Raw genomic sequence first — 22,534 nt, 5'->3', positions numbered from 1 at the left:
GTGATGTATGTGTGTAAAGCCATGCGAAAATGGCTTGTAAAAGTGGAGTATGGCATTAGACCATTTGTGTGTATGTATGTATATATATGGTTTCATGATGTGACTATGGTTTGAAATGGAAGTGTTGGGCTAATGATCAGCCATTGGAATGGCTAAATATGATCACATGTGGACCTATGTAGGGCAAAATCCTAGTTGGTCCATGGTGACCACAAAATAGGTAAAGTTTATCTTGAAAACAGATTTTGACAGCAACAGTGGTGTAGAATTGAAAAATCACATAAATTCGTAGGAGTGGAATTAAATAGTGAATAAATTATGTAATCAAACCTTGATGAATCTACTTTCATATGGAAGTAACGAAACAATTATAGGAACAGTACAGAAAGAGATATTCCGGTTCTTGTGGAACAGGGCCAGAACAGTTTCTGGATTCACTGTTCCGCCTTTGGAAATTCACTATAAATTGACCAGAGATAATTAGGGGTCATACCATATATGTATGGATTCCTCTCTGAGTCTAGTTTCCATAGAAACAAACGGCATCAGTATTGAAGCTCTGTGCAGAGAGATATCCCAGTCGTAATGGGAAAAGGTCAGTGTAGTCGACCCCTGTAACATGGGAGACTTTGACTAATAAACTGTACTAGTTGGCCCAACCAAAAATTCTAGAAAAAAATCCATAGGTGGGGACATGAGTCTAGTTTCAGGGAAAAATCACAAAACTGATTTTGAGTTGTGAAACTCAAGATATGATTTTTGAAGCGACTAGTACTCAGACTGGGCAGTGTCTGGAAAAATTTTTTTCAAAGTTTGTTAACATCTCGTGTCCGACTCCGGTGTCGGTCTCGGGTTCGGGGTGTTACAATTTAGTGGTATCAGAGCTACGGTTTAGTCGATTCTAGGACTACCGTAATGTGTTGGGGTCTAGCTATACATGCCATTTTATGTGATTAATTGATAGTGTGGTGATTTCTGACATTTGCAAATGTGTTTATTTATAGTAATGGATCCCGATCCCAACCGAGCGGTAGCTGATGATCTTGAGAGTGTAGCGCCTGCTCCCGCACAAGGGACAGCGCCGGTGGACTCTCAACCTAATGCGAGTAACCCGAACGATGAAGCTAGACAAGCTTTCTATAGCGTGATGAATGATTGGTTCAACCAATACATTCGAACTAATACGGCTGTTCCACAACCCCCATTCCCGACAAATACTACCCCCGCACCTACAATACCTCCGGTAACTGACCAAATAAGGTCAAATAAGCCCCCAGTTGACCGAATCCGAAAACATGGGGCTACTGAATTTAAAGCTACGGATAGCGACGATGCCGAGCGAGCTGAATTTTGGTTGGACAACACTATCCGGGTACTCGATGAGCTATCTTGTACACCCGATGAATGTCTAAAGTGTGCTATCTCCTTGCTACGTGATTCTGCCTACTATTGGTGGAGTACTCTGACTTCTGTCGTGCCCAGGGAGCAAGTAACTTGGGAGTTTTTCCAAACTGAGTTTCGGAAAAAGTATATCAGTCAGAGATTTGTTGATCAAAAACGGAAGGAATTTCTTGAGCTTAAGCAAGGTTCTATGTCAGTTACTGATTACGAGCGAAAATTTGTTAGACTTAGTAGATACGCTCGGGAATGTGTTTCGTCCGAGGCTGTTATGTGTAAACGCTTCGAAGATGGGCTGAATGAAGATATAAAAATGTTCGTTGGCATTCTTGAGATACGAGAGTTCGTAGTACTTGTCGAGCGAGCTTGTAAAGCCGAAGAGCTTAGAAAGGAAAAACAAAAAGTTGATGTGGGAACCGGGGAGTTTCGTAAAAGATTCTCGGGAAAGTCTCATCAACAGGCATCGAAGAAATTTCGAGATGATGTGGGCCGGTCTAAAAGCACTTCGGGCCTTTTTAGACGAGATCGTGATCGACCCCCTGTGGGTACACGAGGCACTTCAGTCGCCAGTGTTGGGAATGAACGTCGAGGCCGAACGGAATGTCGACATTGCGGTAAATGGCATTTGGGGAGCTGTAGATTCCATGACCGCTCCTGTTACAAGTGCGGATCAGTGGACCACTTCATTAAAGATTGCCCGAGGCTGTCTGAACAGAATGTGAATCAGAGTGGGAGACCGGGTGCTACCACTGCTCGAGGTAGACCATCTAGAAATATGGGCAATGCTAGTGGTGGTCAGAGAGGATCTAGAGATGCTACGACCAGATCCGAGGCTAGTGCACCTGCTAGAGCATATGCTATACGTGCCCGCGAGGATGCTTCTTCGCCTGATGTTATTACCGGTACTTTTACTCTCTTTGATACTAATGTAATTGCTTTGATTGACCCCGGTTCTACTCATTCTTACATATGTGAAACCTTAGCATCCAGTAAGACTTTACCTATTGAGTCTACTGAGTTTGTAATTCGGGTGTCAAATCCCTTGGGTCGTTATGTACTTGTCGACAAAGTGTGTAAGAAATGTCCCCTAGCAATTCGAGGTTCCTGTTTTCCAGCGGACTTGATGCTTTTGCCGTTTGATGAATTTGATATTATCCTTGGGTTGGATTGGTTGACCGCGCATGATGCGGTTGTGAATTGCAAGAGCAAGACTATTGATTTGAGGTGCGCAAATAACGAAGTAGTCCGAATTGAGTCCGCGGACTTGGAGGGGATACCAGCTGTAATATCAGCAATGTTGGCACAGAAATATGTGAGAAAAGGGTGCGAAGCATACCTTGCATATGTGCTTGATGACAAAGAATTAGAAAAGAAACCCGAATCTGTGCCGGTGGTTTGTGAATACCCGGATGTTTTTCCTGAAGAATTGCCGGGTTTACCACCTGTTCGGGAGATAGAGTTTGGTATTGAGCTTATACCTGGGACTACGCCGATTTCGATAGCTCCGTATCGTATGGCACCAACTGAGTTAAAAGAGTTGAAAGCTCAGCTGCAAGAATTGACAGATAGAGGTTTCGCTCGGCCAAGTTTCTCACCTTGGGGTGCACCAGTATTGTTCGTGAAAAAGAAGGACGGAACCATGAGGTTGTGCATTGACTATCGTCAACTGAATAAAGTGACGATAAAGAATAAATACCCACTACCGCGTATCGATGATTTGTTTGATCAACTAAAGGGGGCCTCAGTGTTCTCAAAAATAGATTTGAGATCGGGTTATTATCAGTTGCGGATTCGAGATTCAGACGTACCCAAAACTGCTTTCAGAACGAGGTACGGTCACTACGAATTCTTAGTGATGCCGTTTGGGCTCACTAATGCCCCGGCAGTATTTATGGATTTGATGAATCGGATCTTCAGACCATATTTGGATCGGTTCGTAGTTGTGTTTATTGATGACATCTTGGTCTATTCAAGAGATGAGACCGAACATGCTGAGCACCTGAGACTAGTGTTGCAAATTTTACGGGATAAGCAGTTATATGCTAAGTTCAGTAAGTGTGAGTTCTGGTTAAGAGAGGTTAGCTTCTTGGGTCATGTGGTATCCGCGTCGGGTATTCGAGTTGACCCGAACAAAATTTCAGCCATACTTGACTGGAAACCTCCGAGAAATGTTACTGAAGTTCGGAGCTTTTTGGGGCTCGCCGGTTATTACCGACGATTTGTGAAAGGTTTCTCGATGATAGCCACACCAATGACGAAGCTACTTCAAAAGGATGTTAAGTTCGAGTGGACGGAGAAATGTCAGAAAAGTTTCGACCAACTGAAAACTCATTTGACTGAAGCTCCAATTTTGGTGCAACCCGAATCGGGTAAAGAGTTTGTCATCTATAGTGACGCATCCCTACTTGGGTTGGGTTGCGTATTGATGCAAGAAGGTCGAGTCGTGGCCTATGCGTCGAGACAATTGAAGCCACACGAGAGGAATTATCCGACCCATGATCTCGAACTAGCTGCCATCGTGTTTGCTTTAAAAATATGGCGACATTATCTGTTTGGTGAGAAGTGCCATGTATTTTCGGACCACAAAAGTCTCAAATATTTGATGACTCAACGAGACTTGAATCTGCGACAAAGACGTTGGCTTGAGTTATTGAAAGATTACGAGCTTGTCATTGATTACCACCCGGGAAAGGCTAACGTGGTTGCGGACGCCTTAAGCCGGAAGTCATTGTTTGCTTTGCGAGCGATGAACGTGCATTTGTCTGTTCTACCAGACAATGTGTTAGTAGCTGAATTAAAAGCTAAACCATTATTGACTCACCAAATTCGTGAAGCTCAGAAAGTCGATGATGAATTGGTTGCAAAACGGGCTGAGTGTTTTCCGAACGAGGGATCAGAGTTTCAAATTGACGACGATAATTGTTTGAGGTTCAGAAATCGGTTGTGTGTTCCAAAGAATTCGGAACTCATTTCGATGATTCTGAACGAAGCCCATTGTAGCCGAATGTCAATTCACCCGGGGAGTACGAAAATGTACAACGATTTGAAACGTCAATTTTGGTGGCATGGTATGAAACGGGACATCTCTGACTTTGTTTCGAGATGTTTAATATGTCAACAAGTGAAAGCGGAACATCAAGTGCCTTCGGGATTACTCCAGCCGATCATGATACCCGAGTGGAAATGGGATCGAGTCACAATGGACTTTGTGTCCGGACTGCCTTTGTCAGCAAGTAAGAAGGATGCGATATGGGTTATTGTTGATAGACTGACTAAGTCGGCTCATTTCATCCCCGTACGTACGGATTTTTCATTGGAGAAACTAGCTGAATTGTACGTTTATCAAATTGTGAGATTACATGGGGTACCTGTTTCTATCGTGTCGGATAGAGATCCGAGATTCACCTCACGATTTTGGAAGAAATTGCAAGAAGCTCTGGGTACCAAGCTGCATTTTAGCACTGCTTTTCACCCCCAAACCGATGGTCAATCCGAGCGGATAATTCAGATACTTGAGGATATGTTGAGATGTTGCATCCTCGAGTTCAGTAGTTCATGGGAACGGTATTTACCTTTGATTGAATTCGCTTACAACAATAGTTTTCAATCAAGTATTAAGATGGCACCTTACGAGGCTTTGTACGGTCGTAAATGCCGTACACCATTGTTTTGGACCGAGCTCGGTGAAAGCAAAATTTTCGGAGTTGATTTGATTAGAGATGCGGAACAGAAAGTAAAGGTAATCCGTGAAAGTCTGAAGATAGCCACGGATCGTCAGAAGTCGTACGCAGATTTGAAACGAAAAGACATCGAGTATCAGGTGGGAGACAAAGTGTTCCTTAAGGTTTCACCTTGGAAAAAGATACTCAGGTTTGGCCGTAAGGGCAAGTTGAGCCCAAGATTCATTGGGCCGTATGAAATATCCGAAAGAATTGGTCCAGTGGCATATAGATTGATTTTACCCCCAGAACTTGAAAGGATTCACAATGTTTTTCATGTTTCGATGCTTCGACGTTATAGATCCGATCCGTCACATGTGATTAATCCCTCGGAAGTTGAAATTCAATCTGACTTGAGTTATGAAGAAGAACCAATTCGCATCCTAGCTCGTGAAGTGAAAGAGTTGCGAAACAGAAGGGTTCCGTTAGTTAAGGTGTTATGGCTTAAACACGGGATCGAGGAAGCTACTTGGGAAACTGAGAGCTCGATGAAAGAACGATACCCAAACCTATTCACCGGTAAGTTTTTCGGGGACGAAAATTTCTTAAGTGGGGGAGAGTTGTGACAGCCCTAAATTGACCCTAGTCGGGAAGTGGTTTCGGGACCACAAAACCGAGTTAAGAAAATAATTAAAAGTTATATTATGTGTTTATGAAGTGAGTAAATGCATGTGTGAAAGTCTCATGCATTAATTTGATCATCTTTATGTGAATTTATTTATATGGACTTATATGAAACTTTGTTGGAAAGTGAGAGGTTAATTTTACAATGGTCTAATAGTACATGCATTGAAAGGAGGGGTTTTGCATGTCAATTTACCCATGATAAACATGGTGGCCGGCCAAGGAAGGAATATGCTCCACTAATTCAAAAATTAAAATAATTTTGTATTAACAAAGGATTTAATAATTGATATTAAAGGAATTATAGTATGGAAGGAAATAATATAATGAGAAGTGGGAGGAGAAACCAAAGTGACTCATCCTTACTCCTCCATTGCCGAAACTAGAAGAAAGAAAGAAGAAAAACTCTTGTTGAATTTCGGCTAAGGTGTTTTGATACAAAAAGGTATGTTTTATGCCACTCTTGAAAATGTATGCATAATTTGGAGGTTTGGTTTAAAAGCTACTTGAATCTTGGATTGAAGTTAGGTTATTATGAGGGTTGAATTTCGGCCTAGGAGCTTAAAATTTTTAGTAGAAGTTTTGATGACATTAGATGGATAGTTAGGTTGGATGTGTTAAATTGTTAAGTGTTCTAGCTTGAAAGTTAAGGTTAATATGGCTTATGGGGTTGCCGAATCTAGTTTAGAGAGAAAGAAAAATATATGTATTCGGATGTGCTTCAAGGAATGACATTAGGGTAGCTAGAGTCTAAGAACTTTCGGTCAAGGACTATTGTGTGAGCAAATTCGGTATAGAGGTTTAATTGTTAAGTGCATTGTGTTTAATGTTTAAAGAATGGGTAGTAGCTAATTAAAGTTAAGAAGGCTGGAATTTCTTTTAAGGGAGGTGTGACCTTAACATGAACAAAATAGAATCAGCCTTAAGCTTGACTAAATGGTTCGGTTATTATTAGTTTAGAAGAAACCTATATGAAATGGTTGATATATGGTGAATTGGTAGTACTCTACTTGGGACAGCAGTAGTAAGGTGATTTTCGAAAATCGCCATAATTTGTAGGAGTTGAATTAGAAGCTGAGTGAATTATGTCATTAAAGCTTCAAGGGTCTATTTTCTTACAAAAGAAACTATAGAAACAAAGGAGTTACCGATCTAGAGATATTTGAAGTATTATGGGGCTGAGTCAAAATGACTGCTGGATTCCCTGTTCTGTTTTTAGAAAATCATTATAAATTGTACAAAAATGATTATAAGATAAAATTTATATGCTTAGACTCCTTAATGAGTCTAGTTTCAAATGAGATTAAATACAACACATTTGGAATTCTGTAAAGTGAGAAATTGGATTCGTAGTGAAGAGTGGTCAGAATAGTCAAACAGTGAAATAGGGGAAACTTTAAGAAAAATCTGGTATTGATTGGCCAAGCCTAAAATTCTGAAAAATTTATGGATGGAAGATATACGAGTCTATATTCAGGGAAAATTAACGGCAAGTGATTTGGAGTTTAGTAGCTCCAGTTATAAGTAATTTAGTAACTACTGCTCAGGAAAACAGCTCGTAGTGAATATGTGATTTTGTTGTAAACATTAATGAAAGTTTGCCGATGAATTATTTATTGATTAATATAAAGCTTGCTATAATCTATGTGTGTGAAAGTCGGATCAATATATATAATATTATTCGGAAAGTAATATTTGAATAGTCGATTAATGACTATTTTAATTTTTGTTGAACTTAAGCTCAAGAGCAAAGGGGAACTAGATCCGATAAAGGGAAGGAAAAAGTAATTGAATAGCCGTTGAAGTCGTTCGACGACATTTGAGGTAAGTCTTCGAGTAATGACCCTACTTGAATTATATTGAAATGGTTAGTCATATTATGACGGATAGTCGAATGTGCATAGAGACTATGTTATAAAGCCAATTGAAATCATGCTCTTTGTGTGTGGCTATTGAGCCGAAATTTGAAAGATTTAATAAATGTTTTGTGTTTGAGCCTTAGTAACGAAGAAATGATATGGATGTGTTATGATTATTGATATATGTGTGCATGAGCATTGGAATATATCCGGGCTATGACCCGAAGGCAATTATGCGAGTTGATATATCCGGGCTAAGACCCGAAGGCAATTATGCGAGTTGATATATCCGGGCTATGACCCGAAGGCAATTATGCGAGATAATATATCCGGGCTATGACCCGAAGGCAATTATGCGAGATGATATATCCGGGCTAAAACCCGAAGGCAATTATGCGAGATGATATATCCGGGCTAAGACCCGAAGGCAATTATGCGAGTTGATATGTCCGGGCTAAGACCCGAAGGCAAATGTGTTTGCGGTTGCATTCGGTTAAATACCGAAGAAACTTGGGTTGAATGTGAGCATTTTGTGCTGTAACTAATTTAATAATTATGCTTGACCAACCCGAATGATAAGGTATGTTTGCATGTGCATTGGAAAGTCGGTTTGTTTTAAATGGTATTCGTGCGATCGGCTAACGAATTCTCGGCTTTTATAAAGGTTGATACCTTGTGTACCTATGTGGGTGAAGTGTGAAGTAAGTATGAGTATGAGAATGTGTGTTAATAAAGTGATGTAGTTAACTATGTGAATATAATACTGTAGTCAAAGCCGATTTCATTACTTGAGACTTACTAAGCTTTAAATGCTTACCCGGTTGCTTTGGCTCTCTGTTTTATAGATTTTGTTCGTTAGCTATCGGATTCGGGATCAGCGAAGTCGAAGTCATCTACACTATCAAGCTCTTTTGGTACTCCTTTAGTTGAACTCTGGATATGGCATGTATAGGACTACCCCCTATTGTTTAAGTTCTTTTGTGATGTATGTGTGTAAAGCCATGCGAAAATGGCTTGTAAAAGTGGAGTATGGCATTAGACCATTTGTGTGTATGTATGTATATATATGGTTTCATGATGTGACTATGGTTTGAAATGGAAGTGTTGGGCTAATGATCAGCCATTGGAATGGCTAAATATGATCACATGTGGACCTATGTAGGGCAAAATCCTAGTTGGTCCATGGTGACCACAAAATAGGTAAAGTTTATCTTGAAAACAGATTTTGACAGCAACAGTGGTGTAGAATTGAAAAATCACATAAATTCGTAGGAGTGGAATTAAATAGTGAATAAATTATGTAATCAAACCTTGATGAATCTACTTTCATATGGAAGTAACGAAACAATTATAGGAACAGTACAGAAAGAGATATTCCGGTTCTTGTGGAACAGGGCCAGAACAGTTTCTGGATTCACTGTTCCGCCTTTGGAAATTCACTATAAATTGACCAGAGATAATTAGGGGTCATACCATATATGTATGGATTCCTCTCTGAGTCTAGTTTCCATAGAAACAAACCGCATCAGTATTGAAGCTCTGTGCAGAGAGATATCCCAGTCGTAATGGGAAAAGGTCAGTGTAGTCGACCCCTGTAACATGGGAGACTTTGACTAATAAACTGTACTAGTTGGCCCAACCAAAAATTCTAGAAAAAAATCCATAGGTGGGGACATGAGTCTAGTTTCAGGGAAAAATCACAAAACGGATTTTTGAGTTGTGAAACTCAAGATATGATTTTTGAAGCGACTAGTACTCAGACTGGGCAGTGTCTGGAAAAAATTTTTTTCAAAGTTTGTTAACATCTCGTGTCCGACTCCGGTGTCGGTCTCGGGTTCGGGGTGTTACAAGGACAAGCAAATACTTAAGTGTGGGGATGTTTGATAAACCGTAATATATATATTTTTACCCCATTCTTGGCATATTTATGGATGCTTTTTCCTTGATTTTATTGAATTCGATACTCCTAATCCTTTAAATTCATGTGTTATACTCAGGCAAGCTTAGGATAACAAAAAGAGCGAGAAACGGGCCAAAAATGGACAAATTAGGCCTAAATCAATGTTTCACATGGCCTAGGTAGTTCCACATGGGTAATCCACATGTCCGTGTGTGACACACGGGTAGACCACACGCCCGTGTGTCATGGCCATGTTGACATTAATCCAAGTCAGAATTACACACGGCCTGAGCATCTTCACATGGGCGTGGCACACGGTTGTGTCCCTGTCGAGCCCAAGTCTAGTTCTATTCAAAAAAGACTTATTTTGGTCTAATTTGGGCATTCAAAAGTATATATAAAGACTAGAAGAGGATGAGGGGGACACACAGAGTTGGAGGCAGAAAATACACACGACTAGCCATTGGAATCACCTCAAAGCCAGGATCTATATCATGACTGAAGATTTCCATCCAATTTCCTAGAAGTTCTTGGGTTTCTTTATGTTTTGTTGTTTTCTAAACTTTGAGATGTTTTCCACTATTATGATGAACTAAACTCCCTAAATACCTATGGGAGATGAACCCTATGACGAGTCTTATTATGCTTTGATTTATATGATTAATACTTGTTCTTATTCTTAACTATGAGTTTTAATTCTTGCTTTAATATTTCAGGATATTAATCCAGGTTTTTGATGTGCTTATTCAGAGGAACAAAAGTCCCTGTTTAAGAGTAGATCATTCATAATTAAGCGAAGTTGAATGCAATTCTAGAGATAGGATGACATAAATCTGCCAGATTAGAGTCAAATCTAATAAGGGAATCTATAGATTGAGTTAATGTGACAATAGGGGTTTTACTTAGAAAGAGATTTCAATTAATCAACCTAGAGTCAGTTGTTCTTAGTCCCAGAGAGATATTAACATAAATTAGGGATTTCTACGGAGTAAGTCAAGTGAATAAATCATCTAAGTCAAAGGCAATAAGTGAAGTCTAGGTGGTTTCTTTCTTGGGTATTGTCTTCTCAATTGGTTTTCCTAAAAGTATTTTCCAACTATCGCCTCTGTCGTGATCTTAGATAAATTAAATAATTAGTTTAGTTTTAAAACACCCTTAAATTCTTAGGCCAGATAATAAAAAGAGAGTAACTACTAGTACTTTTAGTCCTCGTGGATACGATATTCCATTCTCACCATAACAATACTACTTTTCGATAGGTGCACTTGCCTTAAGTTGAATTATTAGTTAGTTTCATGACTATCAAGTTTTTGGAGGCAAAAAATACTCGCGACTAGCCATCGGAATCACCTCGGAGCCAGGATCTACATCAAGATTGAATATTTCCATCCAATTTCCTAGAAGTTCTTGGGTTTCTTTATGTTTTGTTGTTTTATATACTTTGTGATGTTTTCCATTATTATTATGAACTAAACTCCCTAAATACCTAAGGGAGATGAACCCTATGATGAATCTTATTATGCTTTGACGTATATGATAAATAGTTGTTCTTATTCTTAATTATGAGTTTTAATTCTTGCTTTAAAATTTCAGGATATTAATCCAGGTTTGTGATGTGCTTATTCAGTGGAGCAATAGTCCCTGTTTAAGAGTAGATCATTCATAATTAAATGAAGTTGAATGCAATCCTAGAGATAGGATGACATAAATCTACCGGATTAGAGTCAAATCTAATAAGGAAATCTATAGATTGAGTTAATATGACAATAGGGGTTTTAATTAGAAAGGGATTTCAATTAATGAACCTAGAGTCAGTTGTTCTTAGTCTCGAGAGAGATATTAACATAAATTAGGGATTTCTATGGAATAAGTCAAGTGAATAAATCGTCTAAGTCAAAGGTAATAAGTGAAGTCTAGGTGGATTCTTTCTTGGGTATTGTCTTCTCAATTGGTATTCCTAAAAGTATTTTCCAACTTTCGCCTCTGTCGTGATCGTAGATAAATTCAAAAATTAGTTTAGTTTGAAAACACCCTTAAATTCTTAGGCTAGATAATGAAAAGAGAGTAACTACTAGTACTTTTAGTCCTCGTGGATACAATATTTAAGCCTCACCATAACAATACTATTGTTCGATAGGTGCGCTTGCCTTAAGTTGAATTATTAGTTAGTTTCACAACCATAAGTTTTTGATGCCGTTGTCAGGGACTAAAATATTAGGAACGCTTAATTTTTATTACGTTAGCCATTTATTTTATTAATATTAAATTTAAATTTAAATTTGTTTATATCACTTAAATTTCTTTTATTTACTTCTGGCAGTTTTTATAGTTTATGACTAGAAGAAACTCGTCAGGACCTTTACTTTTTGATAGTGAGATCAAAAGCACAGCTCACAGAAACCAAAGAGAAATAAGGCAAAGCCTACGATACATAGAGGAAGGGAAAGAGGATGACATTCAACACACAACCAAGGAGATGGTTGATAATCATAATAATCAGTTACCTCCTATGGCTATTGCTGACTGAGTAAATCAGAATCCTGTTTCTTGTACTATGTATGATTATGCTAAACCTAGTTTAACAGGAGCTAAATTGAGTATAGTTAGACCTGTTATTGCTGCAAATAATTTTGAACTAAAACCTAACACGATTCAATTGATACAACAGTTTGTTCAGTTTGATGGTTTGTAGGACGAGGATCCAAACATTCAATTAGCAAACTTTCTGGAATTCTGTGACAGCTTGAAGATCAATGGCGTTTCAAATAATACCATTCGCCTTCGGTTATTTCCTTTTTCATTAAGGAAAAAGGCTAAACAGTGGTTGAACTCGTTACCACGAGGATCAATAACCACTTGGGAACAAATGATCGAAAAGTTTTTGCTTAAATATTTCCAGCCGGCTAAAACAGCTAAACTAAGGAGTGATATTTCTTCTTTTGTGCAAATGGACTTAGAAACACTCTGTCATGCATGGGAGAGATACAAGGATCTATTGAGAATGTGCCCTCACCATGGGCTACCACTTTGGCTACAGGTTCAATCTTTACACAATGACCTGAATCCTTCGACTACACAGATGACTGACACAGCTGCTGGTGGAACTATTAATAATAAGACACCTGACGAGCCCTATGAATTTATAGAAGAGATATCATTAAATAATTATCATTGGCAAGTCGTGAGGACAAAGACGACAAAAGTAGCCGGCGTGTTTAACGTTGATTTGGTTACTATGCTCTCTGATCAGGTAGAACTTTTGAATAGAAAATTGATGGTTTACTTGGTTCTTCATAGGTTCATCCAGTAATGCAGTGCTATGCAAGTGGAGGTGGAACGAACAATTCAGAATACCCACCCTATGGCCATAACATGGAGAATGAACAAATGAATTATATGGGTAATAATTCTCGACCTCAAAATAATCCTTATAGTAATACTTACAATGCTGGTAGGAGGAACCACCTAAATTTCTCATGGGGAGGCCAAGGGAATCAGAGACCACCTCCCCCTCCAGGCTTCCAACAACAACCCTACCAGCAAGAGAAAAAGTCGAACCTTGAGGAGATGATGATAAAATTTATTTTAGTAGCAGAAAACTATTTTTAGAACACTGAAACTACACTTAAAAATCATCAAGTATCGATCCAAGGGATCGAGAATGAAATTGAACAGTTGGCTAAGATGATTTCAGAGAGACTACCAGGATGTTAACCTAGTAACGCCGAACCGAATCCAAAAGATCATGTGAAAGCAGTTACACTAAAGAGTGGGAAAGTGTTAGCTGAATTTAAAAAGAAGACACCACAAGAAGCTGACAGAATCGAAGGAGAGGAGTGAAAACCCAAAAACAATGACAATCCAATGCCAGAGGAGTACAAACCACCAAACCCATATCCAGGAAAGTTGAAGAAAGACCGCATGGATGCATAATTCAGTAAATTTCTTGAACTTTTTAAACAACTGCATATTAACTTACCTTTTTTTAAAGCTATATCGTAGATGCCTACATATGCAAAATTTTTAAAGGAGCTTCTAACGAATAAATGTAAGTTTGAAGACTTATCTACAGTGGAACTTAACGAGGGGTGCTAGGCCATACTCTAAAATAAACTACCAACCAAACTGAAATATCCAGGAAGTTTTACTATTCCCTGCTTAAATGGTAGTTTCAATGTTGATGAGGCACTAGCTGATTTAGGCGCTAGTATTAATTTGATGCCATATAAAATGTTTAAACAACTTGGTCTTGGGGAACCTAAATCCACTAGGATGAGTATTCAACTAGCTGATAGATCTGTTAAATATCATAGGGGTATTATAGAGGACATACTTGTAAAAGTAGATAAATTTATATTCCCTATTGATTTCTTTGTGCTTGACATGGATGAAGATGTTGGAGTGCCTTTAATCTTAGGTCGTCCATTTTTAGCCATTGCTAGGGCTGTTATTGACATGGGTGATGGTAAACTTGTGCTTAGAGTAGGTGAAGAAGAGATTATTTTTAAAATTTATGATGCCATGAGATTTTCTAGGGAACAGGATGACTCATGTTATTTTATTGACTTTCTTGATCATGCTACTCAAGATTCTTTTCAGGAAATCATACATAAGGACACGTTGGAACTGTATCTTGCTCAAGGAGAGGAGGTAGATTCTGATGATTCTGAGATAGGAAAGATAAAAGCTGAATTAAATTCCAATAAGCCCTTCCCAAGACAAGCGGAATATGAGGGTATTAAGGCAAACGATGAACTTAGGCAAAAACCCTCTATTGAAGAACCTCCTAAACTGGAACTTAAGCAATTGTCAAATAACTTGGAATACGCATTCCTTAGAAATAATTCTACATTACCAGTGATTATTGCTTCTAACATGCAACCTAAGGAGAAAGAGGAATTACTCCAAGTATTAAGAGAGCGTAAAAGGGCCATAGCTTGGAAAATTTTTAACATTAAAGGGATCATCCCTTCTTTTTGCACCTACAAAATTTTAATGAAAGATGAATATAAGCCATGTGTGCAAGCTCAAAGATGACTGAACCCCAACATGAAAGAAGTTGTTAAAGCTGAGGTAATTAAACTCCAAGATGCTGGAATTATTTATCCTATTTCTGACAGTTCTTGGGTAAGTCCAGTGTAGGTTATTCCTAAGAAAGGAGGCGTGACTGTTGTAGCCAATGAGAAGAATGAATTAATCCCAGCAAGGACAGCCACAGGTTGGATAGTCTGCATTGACCATAGAAAGATGAATGATGCCACGAGAAAAGATCACTTTCCCCTGCCATTCATTGACCAAATGTTGGAAAGGTTATCAGGGCATATGTACTACTGCTTTTTAGAAGGACTCTCTGGTTATTTTCAAATCCCAATAGCTCCTAAAGATAAAAAAAAGATGACATTTACATGTCCGTACGATACGTTTGCTTATCGTAGAATGCCTTTTGGATTATGCAATGCTTCTGCTACTTTTCAGCGCTGCATGATGGCCATTTTTGAGGAACTCGTAGAAGACACCGTGGAGGTTTTTATGGATGACTTCTTGGTATTCAGTAAATCTTTCCATCTTTTCCTTAAAAATTTAAAATGAGTTCTAATAAGATGTGAGGAAACAAACCTTGTACTTAACTGGGAAAAATGTCACTTTATGGTTTATGAAGGTGCTGTGTTAGGACATAAAATTTCTAGTAAAGGGATTGAGGTTGATAAATCTAAAATTGAAACCATTTAAAAACTACCTCCCCCTAGTTCGGTTAAGGCTACTAGAAGCTTTTTAGGACATGCTTGGTTTTATAAAAGATTTATTTAAGACTTTTCTAAAATAGCTAAGGCTTTGACTAAATTACTAGAAAAAGATGTGCCCTTTAATTTAGATCAGGAATGTTTAGAAGCGTTTAATACTTTAAAGCATAAATTGATTAATGCTCCAATTATAATCGAACTTGATTGGAATTTACCTTTCGAACTAATATGTGATGCGAGTGACTTTCCAGTAGGTGCAGTTTTGGGATAGCGAAGAGACAAGCATTTCCAACATATCTATTATGCTAGCAAAACTTTGACAGCCGCACAAGAAAACTACACCATCACGGAGAAAGAGTTGCTAGCTGTGGTTTTTGCATTCGATAAATTTAGGTCATATCTAATGTTGTCTAGAGTTGTCGTTTATATTGACCATTCTACTCTTCGCTACCTTTTAACTAAGACTGATTGAAAACCTCGACTCATTCGATAGATTCTGTTATTGCAGGAATTTGACTTGGAGATTCAGGATAAGAAAGGAGCTAGAAATCTCGCAGCTGATCATCTTTCCAGGCTTGAAAATTCAAGTACCAAAGAGCTAGATGAAGTTGAAATAAATGATTCATTCCTTGAAGAATAATTATTTGCTATATCTGATTCTGAAGTAACTTGGTTTTCAGACATTGAGAATTTTTTAGCCGCTAACATTATCCCAAAAGGGTTGCCACATCAGCAAAAGAAGCCATTCTTCACTGATATGAAAAACTACTTTTGGGAAGATCCTTTTCTTTTCCGTACATGTGCAGATCAAGTCATTAGGAGATGCGTTACAAGGTCAAAAGAATTTAAAATATTGGAGCATTGCCACTCAGGACCGATTGGAGGACATTATAGTGGAAATAAGACCGCACATAAAACACTCAAATCAGGTTTTTATTGGCCTACACTATTCAAAGACGCCAACAGGTATGTTGCTACTAGCGATAAATGCCAACGAGCAGGTAATATCTCTAAACATGACAAAATTCCCCAAATGTACATGCTTTAATGTGAAATATTTAACGTTTGGGGTATCGACTTTATGGGTCCATTCCCTAGTTCATATGGGAATAAATACATCTTAGTAACCATTGATTATATGTCCAAATGGGTGGAAGCCCAAGCTTTACCTACTTATGATGCTCGAGTGGTAGTACGATTCCTTAAGAAACTCTTCTCTCGATTTGGAACACCTAGAGCAATTATCAGTGATAGGGGTACTCATTTTTGTAACGCCCAATTTGATAAGACCCTTAAGAAATACGGAGTTCACCACAGAACAGCTACCCCTTACCATCCTCAATCTAGTGGGTAAGCCAAAATATTAAACCGAGAGCTTAAACGTATCCTAGAAAAGACAATAGAATCAAAGAGGAAGGATTGGGCGATGAAAGTAGATGATGCTTTATGGGATTATAGAACAACTTTTAAAACCCCCATAGGAACATCCCCTTACAGACTTGTTTATGGAAAAAGTTGTCATCTACCATTTGAGTTAGAACATAAGGCATTCTGGGCTATAAAGTTTCTAAACTTCGATCTCAAACTTGCAGGTGAAAAAAGGTTGGTGCAGTTGAACAAGTTAGATAAGTGGCGAACTAATGCATATGAGAATTCACGCCTATACAAAGAAGCCACGAAACACCGCCATGATGCTCGTTTAAAGCAACATAAGCAATTTGAAGCTGGAGATCTAGTCTTGTTATACAACTCAAGGCTCAAATTGTTTCCTGGGAAGCTAAAATCACGATGGTAAATAGGCATCATCTTAAACATTATAACGGTGAGGTAATCATCCAACTCATGACACCTTTCAGGTAAATAGACATCATCTTAAACTTTATAACGGTGAGGACTTTAAGGTTAAACGAGAGGAGCTACGGCTCTATGAACCTGCCTAAATATGTCATATGGTAAAGTCGAGCTTAGACTCTAAATAAGCGCTTCTTGGGAGGCAACCCAAGCACTAACCTCACTAAGTATGGTTTAATTTTTCGTTAATTGTCCATAGTTCAACTGCAGGTAAATTTTGACATTTGACAGAGGCGAACATAGCCTGGAGCCATGGGCATGTCCTAGACCGTGTGACAACCACGGGCAGGAGACACGGGCGTGGCCATGGCTGTGCTAAAATAGGACAAATTTTTTTCCAAGATAGGATGGAACACGGGCTGCGATAAATAGTCACGGCCGTGTGACACAACCGTGTGAGACACACGGTTACGAGACACACGGTTACGAGACACGGGCGTGTCCCTAATCGTGGTAAAACTGCACCTTAATTTCCAAAAATATCAGCAGAGACATGGCCTACGATACATCCACACGGCCGTTCGAGGCGGCTATGGGAAACACATGACCTTCAACACTGGCGGGCTCGAGACCGTGCGGGAAATTGGACAAAGATCAAAACATCTAATGAAGTAAGAATAGAGCACGGGCTTATGCCACGGTCATGATTTAGGCCATGTGCAATACTGATTGACTAACACGGGCATGGAAGAAACGAAGGGAGCACCACATGGCCCTGCGATGCAGCCGTGTAAGCCACATGGCCTGGACACACGGGCGTGTCTGTAGGCCATGTGCGATACTGACTTGAAACACCAACTGATAAACATAAGCCATGAACACGGGCATGGAGAATCCCATATAGGCGTGGGAGAAATGAATGAACGTGCACACGGCTCGGACACACAAGCGTGTCGAAGAGCCTATGTGTGAACCTGACCACGATTTCACAAAAAACACGAGCTTAGTGACTATCCCACGGGTGTGGGCCACACCCTGTGGCCCAAAACTGGGCTTACACGACTGTGGCCCCTCTTTTAATTCCCCCAACCCTAATTTTTTTATTTCATTCACTATTCACATTCTTCTCGAAACCAACCACCCTTTTCTTCTCCATTTTTCTTTCTTCTCTTTCCCTTTTCTCCTATCTTTCTATTTTCTTTTCTTCCTTTCTCTCCCATTTTCTTTCTCTTTTCTCCTTTATTCCTTTATTACTCCCCTCTACTTTCCCCTTTTCCTTCACTGCCCAAGCCCTACTGCACACCGACGCCGCACCCTTCCTCCGTCAAGCACCACCATCATTCATCAGTTGAACACAATGACTAACACTAGAGGCAAGAAAACTTCTGTCCCCACTTCGAAGAAGTGAAAAGGAGCAACATCCTCCTCAGGTCCTACCACCGAGATATGGCACCCAGTTCTCTAATTTCCACCAGGACCTCAAGAGGAACTATTCCAGTAATACGGGCCCGACTCTTAGGTGTGGGCCGTTACATTGATTGGACTATACTAGAGCAGGTCTATCTGGCTGATTTGGTTCGAGCCTTCTTAGCCACCACTCCATGGGACCGATTATTTGAAAACGTTGAGCTGATGTACCTAGAGCTCACTTTGTAACTATGCTCGACATTTCAGATGCAAACAGTTATGGCTGAGCATAAAGACCCAGGAACAATCCAATTCCGCCTTGGCTGTCTAGTACGGCAGCTGAGTGCCCCAGAATTTGGCGTTGCCTTGGGACCATATACGAACGAGTTCAAAGAGGCCGAAAAATTTTCTCACCTCCACCGCCACATCCACTATGTGCCTTCATCATGTTGGAATGCTATGATGCCTTCTACAGGCATCTATGACCCCAGCTGTTCCAAGGCATCAGTGCTAGCTCCAGCTCTGCGATATCTCCACGCTCTTTTGGAATACACTTTAACAGGGAGAAGAGAGAGCATTGGCGTAGTGAACACTCACGACGTATACTTCCTGTGGAGCATGAGGCAGGGGCACATTTTTTACCTTGCCTACTTCATTGCCCTAGCTTTTCGCTATAAAACCGAGAGACACAAGAAGTGAGTCATCACCCTAGGCCCATATGTGACTCTTCTAGTGCACTAATTCGGGCTCCTGAATACAGTGGCTCAGTCTTTATCACTCACTCTCACTGGCTGGATTTCCCCATAGGGCATCCAAAGTGTGCTCCATATGCGGATGATTGAGCGTCGTCATGGGTTCCACCCTCCTCAGTACCGACTTGCACGAGTTAGCGATGAGGATGACGACAAGGATATTCCTGACGATATCCCTGCATTTTAGGAGGACCCACCATCACAGCCACCACTGAGCCACTGACCACTTCATGCGGCTGCTTTAATATCTGAAGTTTCTGACCACCTTCATTGCTTTGAGCAGTATTGCACTCAATGATTTGACAGCATCGAAGCGACACTACAACAAATCTGCCAACATTTACACATCTTGCCTCCAGCACCACTGTAACACCCCGTACCCGTGACCGTTGTCGGAGTCAAACGCGAGGTGCTAACAGACTTAATTACTTTGTTTTCACAGTCCATTTAAAAAAAATTCTAGACAGGCTGGCTAACCGCATCACTGTTGCCTTAAAAATCATATCTCGCGTTCCAAAACTCAAAAACTGATTCCGTAAATTTTCTATGAAATTAGACTCATATATCCATCTATGGATTTATTTCTAGAATTTTTGGTCAGGCCAATTGGTACAGTTTATTAGTTAAAGTCTCCCCTGATTCTGGGTTCGACTACTCTGACCTTCACGTATTACGACTTGGATATCTCCCTGTACAGAGCTTCAATACTCATTTTGTTTGTCTCTAATGAAACTATACTCAAAGGGGAATCTATAAATATAAGGCATGACTTCTAATTGTCTCTGGATAATTTATGGTGAATTTTCAAAGTCGAAACAGGGGATCCAGAAACCATTCTGGCCCTATTTCACGAGAACTTTAATATCTCGTAATATACTGTTCATATGATCGTTTCGTTACTTTCATATGAAAATAGATTCATCAAGGTTCCATTACATAATTTATTCACTATGTAATTCCATTCCTAAAAATTTTAGTGATATTTCAAATCCACACCACTGCTGCCGTCAGCATCTGTTTTCAATTCCTTAATTTTATTGAGTTCGATACTCCTAATCCTTTAAATTCATGTGTTATACTCAGGAAAGCATAGAATAACAAAAAGAACAAGAAACGAGCAAAAAACGGACAAATTAGGCCTAAATCAATGTTTCACATGGCCTAGGCAATTCCACACGGGTAATCCACACGCCTGTGTGTGACACATGGGTAGACCACATGCCCATGTGTCATGGTCGTGTCGAAATTAATCTAAGTCAGAATTGCACACGACCTGAGCATCATCACATGGGTGTGGCACACGCCCGTGTCCCTATCGAGCCCAAGTCTAGTTCTACTCGGAAAATGCATATTTTGGGCTAATTTGGGCATTCAAAAGTCTATATAAAGACCCTAGAAGAGGATGAGGGTTACACATAGAGTTGGAGGCAAAAAATACTCGCGACTAGCCATCGGAACAGCTCTTGGGTTTCTTTAAGTTTTGTTGTTTTCTAAACTTTGAGATGTTTTCCATTATTATTATGAACTAAACTCCCTAAATACCTAAAGGAGATGAACCATATGACAAATCGTATTATACTTTGATTTATATGATAAATACTTGTTCTTATTCTTGATTATGAGTTTTAATTCTTGCTTTAATATTTCAGGATATTAATCCAGGTTTTTGATGTGCTTATTCAGTGGAGCAAAAGTCCTTGTTTAAGAGTAGATCATTCATAATTAAGCGGAGTTGAATGCAATCCTAGAGATAGGACGACATAAATCTACCGGATTAGAGTCAAATCTAACAAGGGAATCCATAGATCGAGTTAATGCGACAATAGGGGTTTTAATTAGAAAGAGATTTCAATTAATCAACCTAAAGTCAATTGTTCTTAGTCTCAAAAGGGATATTAATATAAATTAGGGATTTCTACGGAATAAGTCAAGTGAATAAATCGTCTAAGTCAAAGGTAATAAGTGAAGTCTAGTTGGATTCTTTCTTGGGTATTGTCTCTCAATTGGTTTTCCTAAAAGTATTTTCCAACTTTCGCCTCTGTCGTGATCTTAGATAAATTAGAAAATTAGTTTAGTTTAAAAACACCCTTAAATTCTTAGGCTAGATAATAAAAAGAGAGTAACTACTAGTAGTTTTAGTCCTCGTGGATACCATATTCCGGTCTCACCATAACTATACTACTGTTTGATAGGTGCCTTGCCTTAAGTCGAATTATTAGTTAGATTCACAACCATCAAGTTTTTGGCACCATTGACGAGGACTAAAATATTAGGAACGCTTAATTTTTATTACTTTAGCCAATTATTTTATTGCAATTTAATTTAATTTTTATTTTTTTATATCACTTAATTTTCTTTTATTTATTTCTAGCAGGTTTTCATAGTTTATGACTAGAAGAAACCCGTCAAGACCTCTACTTTTTGATAGTGAGATCGAAAGCACAACTCGTAGAAACCGAAGAGAAATAAGGCAAAGCCTACGATACATAGAGGAAGGGCAAGAGGATGACATTCAACACACAACTGAGGAGATGGCTGATAATCATAATAATCAGTTACCTCCTGTGGCTATTGTAGACCCAATAAATCAGAATTCTACTCCTTGTACTATCTATGATTACGCTAAACCTAGTTTAAGAGGAGCTAAATCGAGTATAGTTGACCTGCTATTGCTGCAAATAGTTTTGAACTAAAACCTAACACGATTGAAATGATAAACAGTTTGTTCAGTTTGATGGTTTGCAATACGAGGATCCAAACACTCATTTAGCAAACTTTTTGGAATTCTACTACACCTTTAAGATCAATGGCATTTCTGACGATGCCATTTGCCTTCGGTTATTTCCTTTTTCATTAAGGACTAAGGCTAAACAATGGTTGAACTCGTTACCATGAGTATCAATACCAGTTGGGAACAAATGACCAAAAAGTTTTTGCTTAAATATTTTCCGCCGGCAAAAATACTTAAACTAAGGAATGATATTTCTTCTTTTGTGCAGATGGATTTAGAAAGACACTATGATGCATGTGAGAGATACAAGGATCTATTGAGAAGGTGCCCTCACCATGGGCTACCACTTTGGCTACAGGTTCAATCTTTTCACAACGGTTTGAATCCTTTGACTAGACAGATGATTGATGCAACTACTGGTGGTACTATTAACAATAAGACACCTGAAGAGCCCTATGAATTTATAGAAGAGATGTCATTGAATAATTATCAGTGGCAAGTCATGAGAACAAAGCCGACGAAAGCAGTCGGCGTGTTTAACGTTGATTCGGTTACTATGCTTTCTAATCAGGTAGATCTTTCGAATAGAAAAATTTATGGTTTACTTGGTTC

General features: G+C 39.1%; 2 non-coding genes across 2 annotated transcripts; both read right to left on the bottom strand.

Moving 5' to 3' along the window:
* Nucleotides 1-12,414: 12,414 nt before the first annotated feature.
* Nucleotides 12,415-12,521, bottom strand: LOC121205642 (small nucleolar RNA R71). The gene has a single exon (XR_005900718.1). It is a non-coding gene; the product is annotated as a small nucleolar RNA R71 (small nucleolar RNA).
* A 9,636-nt stretch (nt 12,522-22,157) lies between these two features.
* Nucleotides 22,158-22,264, bottom strand: LOC121205762 (small nucleolar RNA R71). The gene has a single exon (XR_005900837.1). It is a non-coding gene; the product is annotated as a small nucleolar RNA R71 (small nucleolar RNA).
* Nucleotides 22,265-22,534: the final 270 nt, after the last annotated feature.

This window comes from Gossypium hirsutum, chromosome A08 (genome assembly GCF_007990345.1).
Source record: "Gossypium hirsutum isolate 1008001.06 chromosome A08, Gossypium_hirsutum_v2.1, whole genome shotgun sequence".
Lineage (NCBI taxonomy): Eukaryota > Viridiplantae > Streptophyta > Magnoliopsida > Malvales > Malvaceae > Gossypium > Gossypium hirsutum.
Note: the sequence above shows the minus strand (reverse complement) of the source record. Positions and strands in the feature narration are given on the sequence as shown.